The sequence below is a fragment of the Rhamphochromis sp. 'chilingali' genome, assembly GCF_963969265.1.
Source record: "Rhamphochromis sp. 'chilingali' genome assembly, chromosome: 12".
NCBI lineage: Eukaryota > Metazoa > Chordata > Actinopteri > Cichliformes > Cichlidae > Rhamphochromis > Rhamphochromis sp. 'chilingali'.
Genome location: NC_137939.1, coordinates 27,928,234 through 27,953,710, shown reverse-complemented (window position 1 = coordinate 27,953,710; position 25,477 = coordinate 27,928,234). Strand labels below are relative to the sequence as shown.

The window sequence follows — 25,477 nt, the reverse complement described above, 5'->3', positions numbered from 1 at the left end:
AGTTAATTGCAACACTGCTCTATTTAACAGTCAAATGAGGTCTGGAAGATGTCCTCGGTCTTGTGACCTTAGAAATGTCATATCGTTTAATCAGAGCTGGGAGGCAGCAGCAGTTCACTGTGTGCACTGTCCTGAGTAGAAAAATGGCATTTTTACTTGGCAGTTTGTGTGTCTTTTGCAGCTTGGGGGGTTGGAGGGCAATCAGGATGCCTGTGCAATCTGCATGCAACTCACACTCACGAGCGGCTCCAACACCTGTCTTTTTTGTGGTAAAAAGGGCAACTTGCAGAAATAAAACGGGGCCTTGTTGTGGTACTTAAATCATCTCAGCTTTCTCAATCTTCCTCCCATTGGAACCGGGTTGGAGGCGGTGATGAGCTATTTACGAGGAAGGTCATGCTGAGAGGGCATGGCAAAGAGCCAGCGCTCTGTCTCTCCTGCTCCTCTTCCTCCTTCCTGCCCTTGTCTTTGTTTTCTCCCCTCTGCTTTCCTGCACCAACTCTGAATGCTAAAATCAGAGAAGGCAGAGTGTATCATGCAGCAGCATGGATACACTCTGTGCAACCACACAATCAAAAGTGAGTTTGCAATAGCTGAGACTGTTTGCTACCAGCTCTGAGGGTGATTTCACACATAACTTCAGTGGCTTTGTTTCCTATTGGTGTTCACACCAGGTGAAGAAACTGAAATGTCCAGTCAGTGCTTCTAACGGTTCAGCCATCTTCCTCAAGCATTAGTCAAAAGGACATATTTTTGATGCATGTTAGCATTTCATACTACATACACAGGTTGACCTGAAGCACAACACAGAGCAGCTTTAGCCATGAGACACCCTGAAGGTAAAGAGTGGGCAATCAGATTTCCACGGGGGGAACTACAAGTGCTGTGGAAGGCCACACCAGTAGACTGAACCCAGCTCTGCTCAACATTACTTTGACCTTTTTTATAAACAGACTGCTGCTGGTGGGAATAAATGTGAACAATAGGTCAAACCTTCGATCACTATTTAATCAACGTTCCCCAAAACAACAAAATGTACCTTCATGAACATTCAGCATATTTCCCACATACAAAGGTGAGTATCTGGGCTGTGTCACCAAAGCCTCACAGTGAAGAAGAAAGAAAGAAAAACTCTAATTTGGCTGTTTGGTTTCTCAGCTGACCCTCCAACCTTCCTGCAATCTCCTCAATCTGCTCTCGTCCATGAATTTCTTTCTCTCTTCATGGATGGATGCATGGATGGATGCATGGATGGATGCATGGATGGATGGAGTCTCTGATGAGGGTCTCAATAAAAACAGTGGGACCGGTGGGATGGGCCTAGACTGCAACCCTTCCATGCTGTAATCTTCCTTGCCTCCATCCGATCAGCACTATGAGAATCTCTCTCCGTCTCCACCTCTGTGTTCAGTAAATTGCACTAATGTACTGGGAAAGCTCTCTCGCGCTCCTTCTCGGAGCTGCACACCTCCTTCATCTCACACCAGTTTAATTAGCGTAGCCAACAAAGCAGAAAACAGATGTCTGCTTAACACGTACTTCTGGCCAAATATGGAGTTTAATTAGAGGTCGAGCATCAGTTGCCAATGAGTATTTCACCATTTTACCCCAACCCTTACCTTTTATTACAGTATTCCTTGTTGTGTGTTTGCAGCCGTTGCAGGCGTTGACATAAACGAGAATACGCCCTAATTCGAGGAAACGAGTCAACCTTGACTTGTTTTTTTTCAGAGCATCTTTGGCCACATCAAACACACACACACTTGAAAACTGGAGATGGCACACCATCAGGAGCAGGCAGCAGGAGACGGGGATTAGATTGGGTGTGGAATGCATTTCACACCCAGACTTTCAAAGAAGGGAAGAAGGAGCTGTGGCATTCCTGGGTGCACCTAGTGGAGGCTCTCCCTTTGATGTTTAATTTAGAGGCAGAAGGAGGGACAGACTGAAAGGCTGGATGGAGAGAGCGATGGTGGAAGTGTTGAGTGTGCTGAAACTCTGCTGTGCTTCATCAAAGGCTTTGGGTTCCCTCTCCTCTTCATTTATACACCGACAGCGATAAAGGCGAATATGCTCGAACGCAGCAGAGAGAAAGGCCGGGGTATGAAAGAGGAGGGAGGAGGGAGTGAAGCGAGGCTCATAAACGAGGCTCTAGTGGGGAGCTGAGCCAAATCTGACTCATGGAAGCAGTTTTGGCTGCCATTTCCTCTCTTCCTCTCTCCTTTATCGTTCCTTCCCCCTTCCTCAGCTGGGGAGACCTTCCTCCTCCTTTCTGCTCACTGAGTGAAAAGTGGAGCTGTGCGCCAGGCGGAGGAAGCGATTAAAAATTAATGGAAGCTGAGTGACAGAGAAACCTGCAAGGGCGTGTGTGTCGCTCTCTGAACCCACCAATCCCCAACAGGTCAGAGTGCTCAGTGTGTAGGTCTAACACAAGCCCCCCTCATGCTGGGGCTGCTGTTGCCATTGTAATACAGTAAGACAGAGTACTTATCAGCGTTAACTGTGGGCTGGATGGAGTACAGAGCTGCTGAGGAGTAACGCTGATGAGCACCCACTAAGATATGGAAAAGAGCTGGTGTGAGAAGACGAGTGTTTATGTAAGCAGCAACAGACAAAGAGTGTGCTTTGGCTGAGAGTAAAACAGACGATGAGAAGTTGGACTGTGTGTCAGGGCCTCTAAGCCCCTCCCTGTTTGTAAGAGTGATGCACATCCATCGCTCCTCCGTGTCCGCAACAAAAAACAAACACCACCATCTACCTTTTTTGCTGTTACAGGCAAAACAAGTTTTAAAAAAAAGAGTTTCAGTAGTAAAATAATGTTGCAGAGCACCACTGGTGACCTCCATCCAGAAATACACTGGAAATTCACCAGTGTTTGGATTTTTCTAAGTACAGAAGTTGATGTTGATAGATTTCTTCAGTGAACATGCAGCGAATGAGTTTGAAACAAACACACAATGTAGACTTTAAGTTAAGATTTCTTTGTCAAACTGCTGATTGGATGGTGAGGAGCAGCGTGCTGCTCGGGATGGATGAGACTGTATAAAACGAGAGCTGAATTAGCGAAACACAATAACAGATTTCAGTTAGTCGCGGCTGTTGGCTGTGAGGAGCGCTGATGCAAAGTGAAAGTTAGCAGGTGTAGCTGAGAAACAAAGCTTGTAAGAACAAAGGCACTGCCTCGCTGTGTGCACGTTTGCAGTTTGTAGGTTGCAGCATGCACCAGTGCAACCGTGGTAGATAGCAGAAGCATGTGGTTACACCCAGCTCCATCTCACAGAGGCCTGTGGCGGGCGGCCATTTTGGTTAAACCCAAGTCGGTCTGCGCTGGGGGTTTCAATACCGCACCCTTCCCCAGCCCGTTCTGCAGCTCCTCCCTCCCAGAACTACCACACAAATCTCAGTTTACAGCATCTGAAAGGTGGATGTGGGCCATCAAATTACCAGTATGCAGTCCATGTAACACAACTAACCAGGGCTGCAGCTCTACTGGCAGCCATCGCATGAAAGGCTGCAGTCATACGAGTGGCGTCAAGCACTCAAGGTGCTTTATACTGTAAGCTAAAGATCCCAAAATCCCATAGTAACACAAAGGAAACCCCAACAATCAGACAGCTGCCTGTGAAAGGGGGGGGGGGATGAGAGCATCTTTAAGAAGAGATTTTGACCTCGTATTTGAGGAGCTGCATCTGGATTCAAGAGGGAGCCAATGAAAATGAGCCATTACAGCAGAAACATGCTCTGCCTGTCAGGACTCTCACTGAAGCAGCCTTTAACTGAAGGTTTTTCACAGAGGTTTGAGAACAAACTGATAATAATGAAGCACAGCAGCCAGCCTAGAAGTCAAAGAGCCATCCTCAGAGACAGGATGGGTCTCATTTTGGAAGTACTGCAAAGATGCAAGGAAGCACTAATGTGCTGAGTGTGACGATGGATGTGCAGGGGACCAGCAGACAGTGACACTCACCTGTAGTTGGACAGCAGCAGGAACACAGCAGGCAGCCATGGAAGAGAAGAGGAGACAAAAAAGGGGAAGTCAGTGCAAACTAATTGCATAATAAAGCATTGATTCACAAAGTGGTCATTTAGGGGGATCCAGCAAAATGAGCTTAATTTCACTCCAAGTGAAATGATCCTCATTAGCAGCATGTACATGATTCATTTCACTCATCATCTGTGCTTCCCCACAGGAAGTGCACAAACTCAGGTCTGGGACCCTGGTGGGCTCTAAACACATGAAAGTAAACCAGCTCCACTGAAATGAACCAGCACACGTAATCTTTTCCATGTTATCTGTAATACATACTGAATGCATATATGCTCAGAATATACAGTGAGATCATATCACCAGAAACACATCCGTCCTCTTCTGCTCACGGTCACATGCACATATGAAAGCTAATGTGTGCACTCACATCAGCTCAGTGTGCTGCTGTCGTTCACCAACACGAGCACGTGCACGGCACATGCTCACGCTCACATATGTTAGTCAATCAGACTGAGGGTAAACCACGAGGTCATCGGCGTACACACACATTTCTCTCATTAAGGAAACACCTGGAGGTGACCTGGACCGAGTGCAGTGAGACGGACAGAAGGACGCCGTGGCTGAAGATCATTCGATAACAGTGTCTGAGGAGGAATCCAGAAAGAGGCAGCTTTTCCTCCCCGCTCTCTTTATGGCACCACAAAGATAAGAAGAAAAAAGACAAAGACCACAAGAAGAAGGAACGCTGGAGGAGCAGGTGCACGGTTCCTGCAGACTTCCATGTACACAGTGTTAGTACATGAGCGCCTATCTGAGCGCACATTCTGTGCCACACACACACGTTGGTGTGGCGCTGACACAAACAGATGAAGTGAGATAATATTAATGGAGCTGATGACAACACTTTATGTTACTGTAAGTGCAACGACAGCTTCCCAGCAAGTGTTAGACCAAACACACGCAGAGGAGCCGCCACAGCTATCAGGGGCTCAGTGCAACGCTCACTAAGGACGTGTAAGCATGCTGCCAGCGTCTGCAGTGCACAGCCAGCTAACGTCGCCACACACTGACTGTGCAGAGCTGTGAGGGGATGAGGCGTCTCGCCTGGTTATCAGCGCTTTTATAAACACCCCTTTAACCACAGCCCCGGTTCTTACACACAGCCACACATACCTGCATGTGGGTGCTTGAATGATTAATGGGGCATACAGAGCACAGGCACCCACACGGATTAGCTACTAACACACGGCCGTGACTATCTGTAGCTAGGCTGTAGCTGCCTGGCACAATCTGCCCCACTTCCTTCTTTTTTCCTAAACTCTGCATTTCACAGGCCCGCCGACATCGCTCTCCACGCATATGAGCACCTCCTTCACTGCACCCCCTAATGAGGTAATAAGGGTAAAACTGGTCTAAATGTATTTGTTTTTCACACTGAGGGCCTAATTAGCTGCTCCTACAACCCCACACAACGCTGCCATGTGCACGTTCCTCAGGTGTGGGTCAGCATCTTATTTTGTTACACACTGCTTTTCATACATGTGGAGACAAAAGCATGAGAAAATAAAAGTACGCTGTGGTCTGTGTCCCAGACCTGAACCAACAACTGCCTTCTGTGGGAATAAAAACAGCAGCAAAAGGAGGTGTAGTTTAAGTTGAGGTGGAGCAATCCCTCAGTGGGTTTCACTTTCACATGGTGATTAATCACTTAAGAAGATTTGCCCCCCCCTCACTTCCCTGTGGTTGTCTGGCTAATGTCTCTCTGCTTAACCCATTTGAAGCCCCGGCTGCAAAGTGGCACATTTTCATCTGAAAGGACAGAGGACTCACTAAGACAATAGACAGAAGGGGGTGTGGGTTGGGGGGGGGGGGTCTTTCCTCTCCCCACAGGCTCTCCTGTGTTGTTAGAGAAAGCTAGCATGTGGTCTCCACCTTCTCTGCAACTAAATGAATGATCTGTAATCGGGACAAAAGTGCTTCCCTCACTGAGCACACTCAGCTCCACTTCAGGAACTTTATCAGCTGAGATCTCTCACGTTTGTTCTGTGTGAGGTGCTTTAAGTCCAGATGCAGGAACGCTGTACTCTACATGGGGGGGGGGGGGGGGGGGCTGGAAAATTACCTTTGCACTTAGACCGACTGTTTCTTCTTTGTGGTGCTAAAAACGCTCACATTTCCTTTCCTCGCACCTATCAGAGGCCTCAAAAGTGATGACACTAACGCTGATGTTGAATGGTGGGAAAATGTCAGAAAAGTGGAAGCAGACAGTACAGGAGTGTCGAAAAGCGTGTCTGTGCACGTCGGCTATTTTAGGTCTCTGAGTCGCTTCACTTTCTCAGACAGTAAAACAGGAAACTGGATGTGCTGAACATTACAGCAACATCCTCCCTGTAACTCGCAGCTCCTTCAGCAGGTTACTACAGCAGGCGCTGAGGTCAGCTGCTCGTCTGAGCACACACGAGAACTCTTAACCAGTACAAGAGCTGGGCTGGCTTTGTTGCTGTCAGTGAGGGGGCAGTCTGTGAACGAGCCCACACCCTGTAAAATAGTGACCAGTTGACCTTGAGCCTTATAAACCTACATCTAAGACAGCAAGGCCCCAACCACAGAGACTAGTCACTGCAGTCAAGTCACCTGAAGAGGCCCACTCACACAGGCTGCTGTTTGATTTCTGCTCTTTTCCACAGGGCAAAGGTCACCAGGAAGAACCTCGGGACTTCTTCCAACATGCAAACTTACAGCTGTCCTTCTTTTCTGTCACTTTGTGCTTATCACAAAGATTAACAGGCTGTTTGCTGTGTTAGGGAGCGGAGAGCACCACCCTGCCTAGGCCACACCCTGTTAGGAGCCCTAATGATGTGGCCTGATAGAGACACGTGTTGCATACAGGCCACAGATGTTTGACGACCTCACAGAGAAACAGCAAAGATCCTTTAGACTAGCATCAATCTCTGAATCACTCAAAACTGCAAAACTGGGGAAAGGTGCAGGAAGGTTGTATCTGGGTTTTAGAGTATATTGAGAAGTAAGGACATCCAAATGACCTTTAACAAGCAGAAGTTAGTCCTGCAGAGGTTGGAGAGGGGTCACTGCAGCCCACTGAGAGAAGCTGCTGTGCCTTCGAGGAGCAGTTTGTTCTGGAGACAAGTCAGCGAAGAAAAAGTTCACACAGCAGTGCTAACAAAATGGATTCCTTTGCAGAGTGAGCAAATGAGGAAACTGTGGTTTGAGGCTAAGATATGAGGAGGCTAAATAAGGTGGAAGGGGACACACCCCCTACCTGACCACAGGACCGACTCAACCTGGAACCAGAAGACTCTTCACGCTGACGACAGTCTGTTTGTGTTGCTGCGCTCTCTTTTGTCCGGCCTGTTCTCCTCATTTCCCTTTTCTGCTCTCACATCTGGAAAGCAGGACTGGTTTCCCTGCCATTCCCCATGCATCCACACACACACACACACGCGCGCACACACACACATGCACACTGACGTCATGCAGTTTGCTCTGCCTGATGGAAAGCATATGAGCTGAGAAAGGAACACTGGAGGAAGGGGTGTTGTCACTAGAACACGCAATTTATTTGCCAGAACTTGATTAAAATTCATTTTTTCCAGGACTTTTTCCCTCTTTGTACCTTATAATGCTGCTGCTTCTTCATGACAGTCTTATTATTCCAAACTTCAACATTAGGACCTGGTGCAGTGTTTGGATTACAGATGAGTGTTACATCTGTCCTTCTGCATGTAGACCCAGGTCTGACACTTCTACCCATAGGAGCAACATTAGCTGGTTTCAGAGCCACACATCTCCAGCTTTGCATATGAAACTTTCTCCTTTTTCTATTGCAAAATCCTGCAGGAGAGGTGGGGTGCACTGGAGAACATGCTTCCAGCTGGACAATGCCATTGGCTGCCTCCCCAACGCTCACTGGCTACATTTTTCCATAACATCAAAGCCAAGAAAAACCTCCTATGTTGCTTTCCTCTGTTTGGGAATTTGCCACCACCACCATAATCACTTCTCCTGCCGGAGCCAGAATGGTTGCTAAGAAGGAAAAATAAGAGAAAATAATACAAACGGAGGTGGTCTGTGCGTGTTCTTGGCGAAGGACGCATCTGATCTGGTTTGGATTTTTCCTCATTGTGAGCTGCAGGACACAGATGACTCGCTGTCAACTTTACAGGCCTTATTTACCATGTATGTGTTTCTGCAGGGCCTTTTTTCACTTACTGTGGTGCAGAATTTCAACACTTCCTGCAAATTTAGGCTGTGAAACTCCTGCACACAATTTTACTCCCCCTCTGTGAGCTCTTTCTGCTGATTCAGAACCAAAGCATTACAGATTTGAACTTCAAGGCAGGTTCACATGTAAGCATGACACTTCCACCCGTCATGCTACACCCGCTCAGCTTTATAATGCTAACATGTTTGATCTGGTCAACACACAGCGCCTTTAGAGCGTTTAGTACCAACAGCACCTGCTCGCAATCCAGCGACACCAAAACAACAAAAACAAGAATGCGATTAAAGCAGCGAGTGGCACTGCACATGAACTGTAGGTACACTGCAGTTGGTGTATATAAGCCCTCTCATGCTGAGGGGTGATTACCTAGTTTGCAGTGCTGGTAATCTGTAAAGCAGCTTGGAGAGAGTTTTTTAAAGACGCAGCAGTGGTGGCAGTCTGTTCTCTCTCTCCCCCTGAGCAGCATGGCCAGCCTCACAAGCCTGCCAAAAAGAACTACCAGGAGGTATGAATCACCACATGGACAATATTTCACAATATTGTTAAAGTGCTTTGTGAAGTAGGTCAGCTGTACGAGTAGGTGCAAACGATGGTGATGAGCCTCCCACAGAGGTGCATTAGTGTTGGTGAAACGTCTAAAACTGATAAGAACGGCAAGAGAAAACATGATGAGGCTCCAACGGGGCGTCAGCAAACGCTCCTGTAGTTTGGAGGCTACACCAACTCTCAGGAGAACCGAGAAAGCAGGTGGACACTGACATTTGACTTTGGCTAGGGTCAGTGTCACTACTGACAGCACGAGGCAATGCCTCGACCTCTGCACAGGTAGTCCAGCATCTCCAGGATAGAGCGCACCATTACCAGAAGGCGCAGTCTCAAGACCAGGAGACAGGAGAGCTGGACAGGTCCTTAACCCGTCAGCAAGACCAGGACCTACTCCTCTGTGAAAGGAGGAACAGGTCACAGCCACAGGCCTAGAAAATGACCTCCAACAGATGACTGGTGTGAATGACTCTGACCAAACATTCAGAAACGGCGCTCCAGTGGGCCCAGTGCTCCTCCCAGCATCATGGAGCCTGATTCACATTGGTCCTTTATTTCTAACATATTACTCCACCCATATCAGCACAGACATTTAGAGTGATTATTTTCTCTTTCAGATCTGTGTTTTCAAAATGTTCCTTTCCTTTTTGTGAGCAGCATATCCTCTAAAGGGTATTTATGGGCTCTATCATTCTACAACACAATGCAGTACGAGTACAGGAAGGTAGCAGGACTCCAAGCTTGAAAGCAGCCTGGGTCTCAGCATCGTGCTGCTCCTGACTCCTCGGTGACACTGCATGTGTTTGTGACAACACAAACATATTAACACACATACACACAAGCGTGTGCACGTCGTCTTTCCACCAGCTCAGAAAAATGGAAATCAAAGTATTTACGTCTTGTGATCCACGCTGGCACCCTTCAGCAACACAAACTGGGCCTTCACGACTCCTCCACCAAGATGCTTTTGTATGGAAACAGTTTTCATTCATCTTTGGCAAAGACGCCATGTTTCTTAGAGTTTGTTTTAAAAGAGTAGAAAAAATGTTGTGGTTTGATATCTAAAATAGAAAACAGGATGTCCTGTTTTCTTAACTTTAACCCAGATATGGAAATTCTGTTATTCCCGTCAGTGGAACAGCACGGGAGGCAGACGCTGCCATTCTTGCTCTGTCTGCCGTACAGCCACTGTGAAATTGTTCGCTTCTCTGAAGTAAGCGTGCTGGGAGCCTATGGAACCACACGTGTGGGCGTACGTATGAGTGAGCGCACTACAGAGTGTGTTCAAGTGCACTGCACGGGCACATCATAATGTGGAGAAGACATAGACTGCAACAGAAGAACGGATGAGCGAGTGAGAGCGAGTGGACGGCTGAATGAGAGAGCAGAGAGAAAGCTCTGGTCAGGCACGCGATGCTCAGCCAGAATCAGGTCAGAGGCCTCCCTCACATCCACGCTCTGCAGAAACGCTCACTTCTGCACGGCTCCGCTAAGTTATACGCTGCTGCAAAGAACCACTTAAAGGTACAGTGCAACATTTTGGAAATCTGTTGTTTGCAACCTTACACAGAGACAGAAGTCACCGTGGATAGGGCCTTAAGGTAAACCGACTTATATACAGTATGTAGTGTCAAAGGTTTGCTGAGACTCTTATTTGAGCTTGAAGAAGTGTTTCACTGTCACAGGTCTAATCTCACAAACAGACCCTCACCCCATGGAGCCACAGCCATAAAATGAATGATTACTTTTGCTTTTCTATGTATTAATCAGTCACTTGTAAAAAACAAGGTATGCACGCCTCACTTTTGCAAACAGCACAACTTCATTGAAGCTTAATTAAGTTTAATATCCACACAGTATCCTGATGGACTTCCACCAGCTTGGGTCCCACAGACTGTGACGTACGTGTGAATGTAAGGACACTAGAAGCAGGTGACACGATGAACAAACAGACACGTGCATACACAAGGAGAGCTATATTTCTATAACATCTGACAACTCTCACTGCAGGTCTGTGGTCCCTACAGTCGACATGCATGACGTGGATGATCCAATTATTCTCCACTGTTGCTCCATCAAGGTTGGAGAGCTGCACTAATGAAGATGCGAGGAATATTAATATAAAGGTTTCCCTGTATGCAGATGACATACTTCAACATATCCCTGGGAGGTTTGGACAGACAGCTGACTAGTCCACCACAAGAGACCCGACTCGATAACAAGACACTGGAAGTGTGACACTGGAGCATGGTCTCTGAGTCTAATGCCGCTGCAAGGAGCATGAGGTCACAGTATAACGCCGGGTTTTAGATCCGATTGTGGGAATTTTATAATTTAGTGATTAGGTTTCAAAACACAAGCAACTATTTAGTCCAAGTGTTTGTGCTTTTTCAGCTGAATATCACAAACCCTTTGTCGTGGCCCTGATTGCCATCCAGCCCATCCTTATATTTCTGTTGTCCAGCCCTTCGGGCAGTCATGTGTTGTCTTTATTGTGCTGTATAAATAAACTATGGTGTGGTCTTCCTAAACTAATAAGTGCACCAACTTTGGCTGAAATGACCTGTTTCAATGACTTCATCCGGTCTAAGAAATATAATTACAGCTCTGAGAAACAAATAAGTACTTTTAAATGAACATAAACAGGAGATCCAGCTGGGATTATGTCTCTGTGCTCCTCCCACCAATCACCTGGAAGTCTCCTCTGCACAGAGACAGCGCACAGAGCTTCTTTCTCATTGTAGTATTTACCTTATAATATAAAGCACTACATGAAATTACTGTTATTGTGAAACGGCACAACATAAATTAAGAGCTGTGCCATATCATTCCGTTGGCTCACTGACAGAGGAGGACGGCCCTCAGGCTCTCTGTACTAATAAATGCTGCCAGCCTGAAGCTGAACTGATACATTAGTTTGGTATGTTTTTCTATATCATAAATATCATTATCAAAAATGTGCTTAAAATAACACGGCATCACCCTGGGGCTGTGTGACCGATCCTAATCCAAACTAAAATGGAATTATCCAGAGCTTAACGAGGTTCCTCTGGAGATGCACTGCTCCAGCACTGCTCGTGCATGCACAGTGTCGCAGCGGCACTAAAGCCAGCCAGTTCCTGATTCTGCCCTAGAAGGCTGCATTCGCTTAGCAACCACATCAACGTTCAGCCGCCGCAGCAGTCAGTGTAATGTAGGCCAAAATGCTGTGTGGAAGCAGTCTGGTGCTTCTCGTCACCTCATGCTGCAGTAAGCATTAAGGAAAAGGAAGCCCCCCCCCCCAGCACAGGACACGCTGTAGCCCTGCCTGTGTTTAGTGTCACACCACACAGCTGCTCAGGCCTCGAGACAAAGGTTATTAGATCTACTGTACAGAGGGACAAAGAGCAAACACAGGCCGGTCCAAGCAGGGTTAATGGAGCAGTCTGCAGATTGCATCTGGATTCCAGTTTGTGACTGCCAGAGGCGCTGATGGTCATGAGTTTAGGATTTCTTTTGAAAACACTATCCCTGTTTGTCATTGTTCTGCAGCGCAATTACCTGAGGAGGTCATGTGACGGAAACATTTCACCATATGCCGGTTCAACTCAGACTAGATCCATCAGCAGGATGAGGAACATACTACCATCAAACAGGACAAACAATGACTTTAATGTAAGGCAAGGCAAGGCAAGGCAAGTTTATTTGTATAGCACAATTCAACAACAAGGTGATTCAAAGTGCTTTACAGAGACATGTAACATGTACGCAGACAGGCGGATACTCAGTGGCTGTCTCAGTACAAGGGCTGACAACTTGACTAAACAATGAATCACCTGAATTAATTCTTACGTCTATTTTTTTCCCAGAAACACCGACATGCTCAAGCTTGTAAACATCACAGGCCATCTTGTTTCAGTGGTAGCTGAACTTTCTTCATGGTTCAGACTGTTGTTTCAGCAAAATACGCTGAGTGAAGACGGGCAATCGCACCAAACGACCACATGACACCGTTTTGGGACAGAATGATGATTCTCAGCTGACCGCTCTGATGGCGTCACGTCAGTCGTTTCCCACTGCACATTAAATCGCTCGGACAGACTCCGGCTCTACAAGGTCTCGTTGTGTTCTGCAAACTCAGCGAGTTTAGCACGATGGAAACAACAGAGGGTCGCACCAGGGCTGCGACGCTGATGTCAGGGATCCAAGGTCAAAGGTCATAGCAACAGTGCACCAGTCAAGGTGACAACTCATACTGTCATCGTGGTGAAACTCATAATGAGTTTAAAGCCATAGTTTCATGTTGCACCTCCACCTATGGCCTACATTTGCAACAGAGACGTTTTTGGGCGTGTGTGTGTGTGGCTCCACTGATTCATCACGATCCTTACATGAGAGAAAACAGGAGGAGGATATTTGTGGCTGCTGATTGATTGTGAAATCAGTGTTTCCACAGTGTTGGTGAAGGGAGCACACAGAGATGATTTTACACATAAAAACCAAATGAGCTCATCATCAGATCACCTGGGGCTCCAAGATGAGATTGACTAAACGAGCAGATTAACTAAAACCCTGCTGGACGCGTTTGATATATGAAGCTAGCAGTTTGTGCAGATATGTAACAAGGATCGGATGAAAACCATTGACCAGAATGCAAAGAGTTCAGCTCTGTACACACGGGGAGGAGTGAGGGGAAGCCCACCACGTGGCCACTTTCAACTGTCATGGAAAACTTCCTTCCCCAGTTTTCCTCCAGTTTCTCCAGTGGCTCTTAGTCGTGACAGCCCCGTTTACTTGGACAGCGTGTAGGAGGCTGCATCCACCCCTGGCTGTGACACTGCTGTTTATTTTTATCTTGAAGAGGACTACTTTTTTCTTTGCTCTGCTCAGTCTACATCTTTGTGAGGCCACAACACAAAGAGGCTCTTTTGGTTTGGTGTGGGGAGCCGGGCAGCCTCAGATTCACGCCAGCACGTACTGGTGCTTTCCACTCTAGAGCCGGACATTTTGTTCCACTGCTGAGCTCTGGAGCCAAATCACATGATTTCCAGTGGAGACTGAGAAGGGCTGGATGTGAGTGAGGAAGGATTCGACTTCCACTCCATTTGATCCTAACCCATACACTCAGTTTGACTGTTTTAACCGGGCTCCATGCTTTCTTTTATCACACACGTTGATAAGAATGTGACAGCATGAAGCTGTACTCACTCCTCAGTTCACACAGGGAGGGTTACTACAAAGCAAACAGTGATAGTAGATAACCTGCTGCAATTTTGGTTGTGAACATGATGGGACAGGACCAAAACTGTGGAGCAACAGAGTGATCATAGGAGACAGTTAAATGAGGAGTGCTGACGGTGCTTCCGACAGCAGGGCGGAGGCGCCACAGGAAGCCAGTGTGGTGTCGAAACCAGAACTCTAAGGCTCGCTGCCTGCCACGGCTCTGCGGTAGACGCTTGCCCTAACAGTCTGCTGAGTTGTTGTGGCCAACAGCCGACACACCGCTCAACCCTCACTCTGTACTGAGAAAAAGGGAAGTGGGAGGGACATCGCACAGGTTCGGTTGCACACATGTGCATTCATTTTGAACAAAGGGGCCCATCACTGAGCTTTGGCCTGTTGTCTACAAACATCACACTGACGAGGTGCAGCAAACTCTGGTATCAGCAACCTCTCTGACCCCGGCAATGAGCGCACACGGGCCAGGAGCCACAGAGGGGTCCCTTACAGCTGTTTGTGCGTTACATCAACGTATGGAGTCGACGGGGTTATAGTGGATGGTCTTTACAGTCCAGTGAGTCCAACGATGCTCCTCCCTGCTGGCAGCAACATTTTTATCAGCTTAAAAAGCTAAAGCCAATGATAATGAGACTGAATTCAGACAACAAAAATGTTAAAAATGTCCCATTTCCTGCCCTCTGTCTCTTTCACCAGGTTGGTCTCTGCTCTAATGGACACATTAGCCGCCGGCTTGTCACTCCATCTCAATTAGGTGGCCATGAGGTCATCCCTTCACTTCTACTCCCATCTACATCAGGGAGCTATCATTTCATTAGTCCTGTTGGGGAGGGTGGTGGATGGGTGGAGAGTCTAGCCCTTCCACGGGCCTCTCTGATTCACAACATGAAGAAGAGAAGGACAGGACGAGGATTTTACTGGATGATGTGAGAAGGAATTTAGCAGAATAAACCTTTGAGTCAGCTGTACAAAAACGTCGGAGAACTGTGTAGGGCTGCCACGATTAGTCGACTAGTCACGATTACGTCGACTATCAAAATCGTCGACGACTAATTTAATAGTCGACGCGTCGTTTGAAGCTTTGTAAGATCCCAAAAGACGCAGGAATAAGTAGTAGGATTTAAGAGTGTAATAATGGACTGAAACAGAAGATGGCAGCACTGCATGTACAAGGATGCCAGCTGCCGTTAAACCCCGAAGAAGAAGAAGAAGAAGAAGCTGTGTCCCAGAATTCATAGCGCAGCCCAGCTCAGTTTCCAACAATGGCGGCAGCTAGTTAGTTTTAATATTACTCTTATTATTCTTTCTGGGTCACAAAATAAACGTTTAACATATTTTCAGGCGAGAATGTAGCTGTGTAAACCTCAAATATCTGCTCAGTTTATCAAGACTACATATTTTCAAAAGCGCTCCGACGTTTTCGGAGACGTCTGTTACCCACTAGCTCGACAGCTAGTCGGGGGCAAGGCTCACTAGAGCCCGTGAGAACACCGGACTCCCAGCAAATAGTTTTCAAACCCACCGCCATCTTTCGCTACTCAGGTTAAACATATATAAGTCACTTAGATAACTTAAAATGTTATTGTTTGGCTTTTTCCAGTGTTTTATTTGTTCCTGAGTAAATCGGTTTGTCTGAGATTAAAGTTATAGTTTTTACACAGCTGAATAAACATCAAGCAGACAGCTGATTATCAGAAGTGTGAGATGCTCGAGAATATACTCCAGTGTCCTGTTATATTTTAGATAGCAAGGAGTTTATTAAACTTCACTGAAACAATCTGCAAATTTCATTAAAATTTAATAAACTATCATCTTGTCTTTAGTTAGCACATACCTTAAACACTTAAAGCTGTAAGCTAATGATAGTTATGTAAGAGCAGATGCTGCTGGTGCAATAAGCTGTACGTTTTACATCCAATGGATGCATGATCTGATTAGTCGACTAATCGCAAAAATAATCGGTGACTAGTCGACTATCAAAATAATCGTTTGTGGCAGCCCTATAACTGTGCTTCTTGGCATTTCAAAGGTTGAATGAGCTGCCCATCAGGGCTTTGCAACCAGGTCTTCTTCTGGGCTTCTGGAGCTGAGGGACAAGAACACGACTGTGCTGCGTTATGTCTCAGCAGCGTTTGCACCTGCTGAACCTGAAACGTATCGATCGCTGCAGGAAGTGGAATCTGATGTTTCACTGCACTTCCCCAGCTGGACAGTTTGGCCACGAGCAGCGGAGCTCTGGTGGAGCACAAGACGGGGCTCAAATCAGGTTAACAGAAAGAACTATACTCAAAAACACAGAGCACTCATGACTCTGTCCTTGTGCTGAGACTAAACACTGGCTCACACAGACCTGTGCTCTGCAGAGAGTCATACGCTGGCCTGTGTCACACCGGGTTTCCTCTACCATCAGATAGCATCCAGCTCCAGAATAAACCTTCCTTGAAAAATAAAGTCTTCCTTGAAAACCACCTTTGATCAGATCTACCATCCTCACATTTTACAACTAGAAAATTGTAACCACTTCTAAAAAAAAAACCACATCGACACTCAGACATGCTGCCAGGGAGAAGAAGATACACTGTCACAGATTTCCCATATCCCAGGCAGCATGAGTGATTTGTGGGAATTTCGTGATTTTGTCTCGCCGGTTGTTTTTGCCCATCACGTTGTTGTGTGACAGTGTTAACCCCACAGGACAGGCTGTAGACAAGCACAGTCCTAGAAAGCATGTACTGACACTACACTGGTGGGATGGTGGGGAAAAAGTGTGACAGCTACGCAAACTACAAGTACACACACACACACACACACACACACACACACACACACACACACACACACACACACACACACACACACACACTTACTTTAATCCTCTAAAAAAACATACAGATAAGCAGCTTTCATGCAGGGAGAGAGGGAGAACTGTGAGATGAGTGGGCGGAAGAATGGGAGTGGGAGTGGAGGTGGCGTGGCAAGGTTCAGCTGCAGAAGCTCTGACCTCTGCACATGTGAGAGGGGATAATTAAAGCAGAGGTCACACTTGTCCAAACGTGACACACACCTGAGCGGCAGCATAAAAGCTGCAGCGGGGTTTAAATAAACAGATGTGCTGCTGCTCCAGACAGCCGTGGCAGCGTTTCTATGAAAGAAGATGCTGAGAGTAACGCCTCTGTGCCCGGAGGTGTTACACATGCAATGCATTACCTCATCTCAGAGATCTACAATTACATTAATTATAAGCAGAGGGCTTCGAGAGGTCTATTGTCTGCTGTGCAGGATGGGAATGAGCGCGTTCACACGTGTGTGCATGCAGAAAGAGGATGCCTAAACAGCCGTATGCACGTTTACAATAAGACACAAGCAAGAAGTGCGTAAAAGGAAGTGTGCAACGTACAAAATCAATGAGATAGGCTGAAGCAGAGGAGCAAGTCTGGGCCTGGCTGGAGACGGCTTCCTGAACCTGAGAAGCAGGCATCGGTGCCAGGAGGAGGGATCGTCTTTCAGCGTATTGTTTTATTTAGCATTCCTTCATTTGCCAGAGTGAGGCTGGCTGATTTCATTCAGGAGATTGGTGACTTGGAAAGCAGGAACAGCCCAGCCGGCCTGATAAGCACATTAAAAGCCTTTGTTTCCAACACTCGGTTCCTGAGGAGTAACCTTAGCCTCCGAACCCCTGACTGCCTCTACCAAGAGGCCCTAATTTGCTCGCACACATCCATCTTCCACCTCAACTTCCTGACAAACTGAGGCGAGGTGTGGCTGCACTTTATAAACTGTGTTACCGAAGCGGTGTCGTCCTGTTCTGCCCGGCCGTGCGCTCCCGTCTCTGCTCAGCAAATCGAACCAGCCCAAAGCTTCTTTGCTGGTTTCACCTCAAACCCACTGATGGCTGCATTTGATGAAGCAGCACTTCTTATAAAAGCGTGAGAACACTTGAACGGTCAGTCAAAGTTCACCGCCGTGCCAATTAATCCTGTTTAACATTAACTCGCTCAGCTCTAACATAACTAACAGCAGCTAGACATCACAATGACTCAGAGCAGACTAAACAACAGTAAAGATCAGATGTGTTTGTGCTGCGTGCAGCCAGGAAACACACCATTTCTGAGAAAAGACATGCGCGTGCACTCGAGTCTGCTGCGCACTTTCGCAACTTTGCTTTCTCTCGCAAAGCTGCCATTTGATTTCACAAAGGTGAAGTTTAAGGGATCAAAAAGGTGCATCCAGAAACAAAGACGGCGCTTTCTGTCTTTTATTAGCAGACTTTGTTTCAGTGTGAGACAAACAAAGTGCAACACTTGCGTCTTACACAAAGGGTGACTCACGTTTGTTTGTCATTCCATAAAGTGGGTTTGATTGATGCATACAGCAGCTCTCCCCCCACGCCTCGCCTGTGCGCCTCCTGTCCTACAGACGCGGTCCTTCCTGCAGCGACTTGTCTCTGGTTGTGCCTCGGGCCCTTCACCCAACGTGTCCCCCTCATCTCTCACAAGCACATACTTTCATCAGATTGCTGTTATTGTTTATCCAACTATCTGTTAAATTAGTCAAATGACTAAAAATACCATCAAATGTCAGAAGTAGACGGGCTGTGTGGTGAGGAATATGTGTCTGAACAAAGACAGGACAGGAAGCATTTAATGATAGAAAAGATAAATGATGTTTTAGCTCATTTCCATCTGCAGGCAGAAGGTGAGATGTAATTAAAATCAATAACAAACACACACATACTTACCTACACACATATATCCACACACACAGGTTTAAGCACCCATGATAACAAATATCAAGCATCCAAATGTTAATCATTTGGATGCTTGATATCAGAAGCAGACTGATATGATAGGATAATTACATTTTGTCACTCGGTAGTAAACCTGCGTTAGCCTCCTGACACCAGAGCCCACTGCTCCCTAACCAGCAGTGCTGGAACCAAAAACCAGTTTCAGTCTGGTTCAAAGGAAGCTAAATGTCTCTTAACATCCACATGCAGTGGTAGAAAGCAGACAGTGTCCACACTGTCTGCTTTCTACCACTAAAGATGAAAAACAGGGGGACAGAGGGTTGAAGGGGGGAGTCAGGCACTTTGGGATCAGTGATCCCCGCAATGAAGGGGGATGGGACTCAAAGCAACAGATCCACAGCTGATACTGGTCACAAAGGATGTGACAATAGCTAGCCAGTGGACAACTGCCCCGAAACCACACATATAACACAAACACCACCCCATACCTCCACAACAATACCCCGCCAACCTCCTGGGAGCTGCCCTTCCACATGGCTGAGGCCAAACCAGTGCACCCACCCTCCCCACCTCTGCACCCCCCCCCCCCCCCCCCCCAAAAAAAAATCCCTTGAAGAGTGAAAAAGAAAGAAAGAGATTTCCAAGAACCGAGCCTTTCTCTTAAGAATAGAAAGTATACCTGACGCCCTTTCTCTCTCTTTGGTCTGACTGCTTTGGACAAATGCTTATTTGGAAAGCTGATATACTGTTACTGCATTTCAGAACATTTAACGTCCCCTTTGGTGACAGACAATCAAGCTCCCCAACTAACAGAGTGCACCATGATGGAGAGGACAAACAAAAGATGGCTAAGGTCAATCAGCTTTATTTTTAGCATTATAAACCTATCTGTAAAGTTTGGTAGTGCATACAATGTGGACTAGATTTAAGAATTTCAAATAGAAATGAATGTGAGTCACATGACGTCTCTTTCAGTGGGATTTTTTGGAGCAGTGTAAAGAAAAAGGACGACGATGCTATTCTACATATTTTCAGCCAGAGTAGAAACATGAAGCTTTGCTGCTCTGCTTCTTAAACATAAAAGTCTCTCAGTGCTGTCCCATCCACTTGACAGAGACTTTGCTGCTTAGTTGACTTGGCAGCTCCTGCTCGGAGGAACTGTGCCCGTTCGATCAGACGTACGATTAGCACTGTTTATTATTAGATTGACAATCTCCCGGCATCTGCCTCTACCTGTCCTTCCCAAACTTTGAGATAATTCCGGAGATGAGCTAGCACTCATCCCATGGACTGAGCTGGACCACTGGCTCGTGACATGATCTTAAAGGAGGACATTGTGGATGTTGTGTTAGAGAGCTGCAAGGCTGTAAATGCGTGAACGTATGATTCTTTGGGCTTCTGTATCATTTATAAGACTTAAAAGGAATTGCGGGGGTGGAATCGGGTTGCTGTGTGGAAGTCTAAGCTCAGTATGTGTGGCTGGGATGGGGGAGGGATGGGAAGCATCACTGTGGGAGACAGGCAGATGGAGATGGAAATGAGTAGGCATTGAGCTCATGTTAATCTCCTCCTACAGCTGATGCAGGCACAAAACAAGAACACATATTTGTCCACATGCGCACTCGCATGACAGCAGATCATAGACCCGACCGGGCCTGTGCGCCATCGCGCTCCAAATGAGGCAAAGGGATGCTTTTGCTATTCACACGTTCCCATGTGTGCTTTGTGGAAAAGTTTGCAGCCAAATCTGAAATGCATCCGAGCACAACTTCCACTGTGCAGCATTCAGTTTACTGTATCACGGTGGATCTCATTTATTTGATAGTATGTGAGACTAGCTGCCTTCATCAGACAGCCATCTGCCCCGTGGGAGCGGCTAAGCCACACGCCATTGGCCGACTGGTCGTCAAGAGAGGCGAGGGGTGAGGCGGGTCACCTCTTTATTTGGGGAGGGAAAGGTCATGCAATACTAGCTGCCCTACAAACAGCATGAGGGGGGATGGGGTACCGCCAGTGGCTGCTATCATACACAAAGGCTGCTCCTGGTCTGACACAGCAGAAAGTAACCTCCCCCCTCCCGTCGGACTCCAGTTCATCCTGGATCCATCTAGACAGCATCCCTCACCAACGATCGCGGCGTTTATTGTCAAAGATTAAGAAAAGCTTTAGGAAAGACAGCAAGACGGCAGAAGATTGGAATTTTCCATGGAAACGCATGTCCTACATACACATCAGATTATCTCCACAGCCTGATCTCGCATCCTCCTCTGCACTTTATACAGACATGGGAAAAAAACTTTTACAGATATGACTCTCTTTTAATCATCCACGCACTCCATACACAGAGTGTGGACAGGCTGCACCATTCAGTTAACATCACCCAGGTGCTGGGTTAGGCTTCAGTGCATCAGACTAATGTTCACTTGTCTTTGTAAGACTCACACTGAAATCTTTTTACTGAAAAACCTGTAAGAATAAAATGTGACATGTCTCAACATTCAGCACTGGTGAGCTCACCAGCAGGAGGACTGGAGGAAGCCTGACTGCCTGATTCTCTGATGTTAAAGACCAAAAAACTGTCAAACCTTTTGACCAACTTATTTTTAAGCACATCACTAACACTGTCCCCTCTTCACAGCTCAACCTATGTAAACACTACCGGGGAAGGAGCTGCAGGGGAGATCGCGCTGCTTGGGCACGTCCAGTTATGCTGATGAATAATTCACAGACCACCTTATTAAACAAACATGCCTATGGTTACCTACCATCAGCTGTGGCTAACAGTCAAACTAGACACCAAATTCCATCATCTGGCTGAGAAAGAGCTTCTGTCCCACGAGACACCTGGATCAGGTCACTGGCTCTTCTCTTACCTGTGCTATAATCCCAATGAGACACACTTAAGGTCTTTTGAAAACATAAGAGCAGCCACAGCCAGCCGTGTGTGCTTGTGTTATCATACGGCTCGGAATATTCTCACAGGAATGTCAAAGACGGGAAGGAAACACTTGATTGTCACGCACGCTACTGGCTCGTCAAACCGATATTCAAACTTTCCCAGATGACCTGCATGCAGCCACGCACAAACCTTATCTGGCCTGCTCTTTTTTCACCCCTCCATCTTCTTGAAATGGACAGGCAGACACTTATTGACTTAAAGCAAGTATGTGTCCATAGCAGGCAGAGATATGACTGCAGCGCCGAGTTTCGGCACCACTGCTCTTTGTGTATTTCACCGAAGATTTCACTTCTCACATGTTGGAAGAAATAGTTCTTCTCAGCTGTGAATCCAATCAAATTTTACTCAAGTAACGTGTTGCCACTGAACATCTCACAGCTTCTGTAAATTTGAAGCCCTATTTGAAATACCTGATAATCAGAAATCAGGACTGTGCACAGTCGAGCCGTACACGAGGAAAGAAAAGTCCTTTTGTTTGCAAAAGTTAAAAACTGTTGATACAAACGGCTTGTAGCAAGGAGACGTGCTGTATGAAGACAATCACTGCACCCAGTTCATTTCCACCACCGCTGGAGTCGCAGCCTTTTGAGAAACGTTCCAAGCAAACCTAAGCAGCCGTACACCCTGCTCCCACAGAGAGGCCTGTCCTGAGAGCAGCTGCAGTGGAAACAGACTTTTCATCTTATGGCTGGTCCTCAGAGTTTTTGTCATGGAGCACAATGATTCATCGCTGATGTGTTTTTCCATATAGGAGAGCAAAACACATGCTTTTTGTTGTTCATTGCCAGCATAGAAGAAGAAAGCAGCAACCCTGAATGAAACACTCTTTTTAAATATTCTTAGAAAGTGAAGAATACTTTTGTCTTTGAATGCGCTCCATACCTTCAAGCAAAGACTGAAGCACCATTCACACAGTGAGGTGGTTCATTTCCAACACTGTTCTGACCCACAGCTCGAACCAGAGACACGACTCTATCATGTTAGTCGTGTTTTTAATGGGACGGCCCAAAATATAGTTTTTAATACAGCAGCAGAACTCATTACAGAGCCCTGACTGAATTGGTGTCCTCTCCCAGCACAGGGCACAAAATGCACTTTTTATGAAAAGGAAAATAGGAAAGTATACAAACTGACCGAAACAGCCACACAGTCGGGCTCCACTGCAGACTGCTGCACAGGATCAGAATGGAAATATTCCCTGAACAGCCACTGAAACGCACAGCTCCCAGCTGTTGTTCTGTCTGCTGTGTGGACATGGCTGGCTGTCAGCAGGCTTAGCCAGCACTGCGCCTTGCATATGAAACAGGACATGGGCCTATATCCCCTGTGGGAGTTCACTTCCTCTGAGCCCCCACCACCACAGCCCCACGTCTCCCCTGAAACAAGCAGCTCCTTCAGCTGGAGGCCAGATATTCCAAGCACCGGGGGTAGCAGGGTGGGGGCAGCAGAAAGGGAAGTGCTGGCTTCTGCACGTTAGAGATTTAAGAAGTGCCCTGACTTGGAAGGATATATTCAGACTCGACAGTTGTGCGTTCCAACCCTACGTAGGTTTGGTTTGAGCCTTTCCTCAGCCACACGTGGAAACAGCCTGCAGGAATGTGTTGGTTGTCAGCACAACAACGCAGCATATGTGGAGCATCGACGCAAAATGGCCTCTGCTATTGTTCTGGCTGGTTTTTAGTGCACATCTGTCTCTGAACAAATCCCATCCCAGCACTTTAGGAGGAACCTGAAAGCTCAGCAGACACACATGCTTTGCTCAAGACCAGTTACAACAGTCGTGTACACATGCTCACCACTCTGAGGAGGCGCACATCTGCAACATGAGCACAGACTGATGAAGCAACAATAATAATAATACAGTAACCAAGAAGCCCGAGGACGGCCCTCTCCACGTAGGAAGGTGCCAAAACCCAAACAAACCAAAAAAGTCTGAGGTAAACTTTTTTCAAAGCCAAGCACAAGTCGAGCTTCAGCTGCCCACCACCATCCACCACAGCCACCCTCACTCCTCATATCTCTCTAAACCAGGCAGACTGTGCAGAGCCGACGTCATCGTGAGGCCAAATTATAAAGTTAGTGTCACACTAAATCTGCAACCACAAGCCTTATCTCCACATCCTGATGTGGAAACCCACTCATTATGTGTGCCAGCCAGAAAGCAGAAGCCTGGCATGGCAATCTGGGGCCGGCCTGCGCAGGAAAACCTTCCCCAACCTACGTGGAACGCTTCAATGCATTTGTGCTTTGCAGCCTGCACTGTGTATGAATCCTACAAGACAAAAAAAGGAAAAGTGAACTTCAAGTTCACACTTTCTCCACAACTGGAGGCACGCTGCTAAATGTGGACAGCTTTTTTTACTCTGTGATTCACTCGTCTCAGGAGGAAGCTTTCAAAAGAGCGTCTGCAAGGAGGGAAGTGTGGCAATATCGCTTCCTGTGTCTGTCTGCTATGCGAGACTGCTGCCGACACTTTTCTATCAGTCTTATTAATATTCACTGAGCTGCCCTCCTTTGACAACAGTGACGCATTTCAAAGTAAGGCGCTGTGGCGACATCCTCCACAAACGTTTCCTCAGCTGTGCCCAAATGTGTTGAGAAAAAGGAGAGCAACAATATTTCTCAACCTGTGTGCAGTCCCTCAGATGCTCGGGGGCAGGGCTTGAATTAAAAAGCATTTCAAACAAGCCTTGAGCTTAACATTCGGGCGCCCCGTCAGCACTTGGAAAAACACAAGAGCCCCCTGAAAGTGGAGCTCCTTGAGGTGTGTCCACTCAAGTCTGAATGAAAGTGTGTGCCAAGAGTGTGTGTTCACCGTGCATGGTAGGACTCTGGCACTCTTCAGGACTTCAAGGGCCTCCCTGATCTCCCTTTCTTTGGCAGGTTTTTCTGAAAGAAGCCTCAGTGGAGGAGTGGAGGAAAACTCTTGTAAACACTTGTGCTGTTGCTTTCTGAGCCTCATCAACAACTCCGCTCTGCTCTACAAGTCCACCGAGGAGAGGGAGAGTAGGCAAAAGGAGCCCTGTCAGAGGTGGCTGGCTGGCCTGGTAGAGGGGTTCTGATGTTTGCTGAATGCTTCCCTTTGTTGGGATCATGTTATGTTTCCACCACAATACTTCTAAACCCCGCTTCATCAGCTCCATTCATGTGTAACAGTTCATGCAAATGGGCTCACTAGCCCTTTTCCCCCTACAGGGGTGGGATCAGTCTGCAAACACCAAAGCTAACACAGAGTCTTTCCATGCAGCTTTAAAGCTCAGAAAAACAAACCTGATGATTGAGGCTGGAGGTGTGTGACCACTGAAAGTGCGCAGAACCTAAAACCTGATTACTGGGACTGTTCAAACAAGAACACAAGAGAACATGGATAAGACTAGAGAGAGGGGGAAATGACATCAGCACTGATTAAACCACAGACAAGTAAAATGACACATATGATACCAGCTCTGTCTGTCACACTAACAGTCAGGTCTAGCTCACCCACTGGAGATAGAGACAGTCACAGACAGCAACCCATTGAACCACAGTGTTCTGAAGAAGTGACAACATTATCTCACAACTGTTGTTTACTACCCTTTAAGGTGTTTCACGGCCAGATAATGGCTTTATTGCCACCAGAGGCATATTGTTGTCGCTGCTGGATGACGCCCAATTAGTAAGACCACAGTAGCAGCAGTGACCAGACACTGTCAGGCTCAGCATCCACTCCTGAAACGTGTTTGCTCGGTCATGTTTAAAGTTTGGTGACCCACGCTCGTTTTAACGTTAAGGAGAAGGGTG

General features: G+C 46.9%; 1 protein-coding gene across 1 annotated transcript in view; it reads right to left on the bottom strand.

Annotated features, from left to right (window-relative positions):
* skia (v-ski avian sarcoma viral oncogene homolog a) overlaps positions 1-25,477 on the bottom strand; it is a 66,480-nt gene that overhangs the window by 39,666 nt on the left and 1,337 nt on the right. The window lies entirely within an intron of this gene.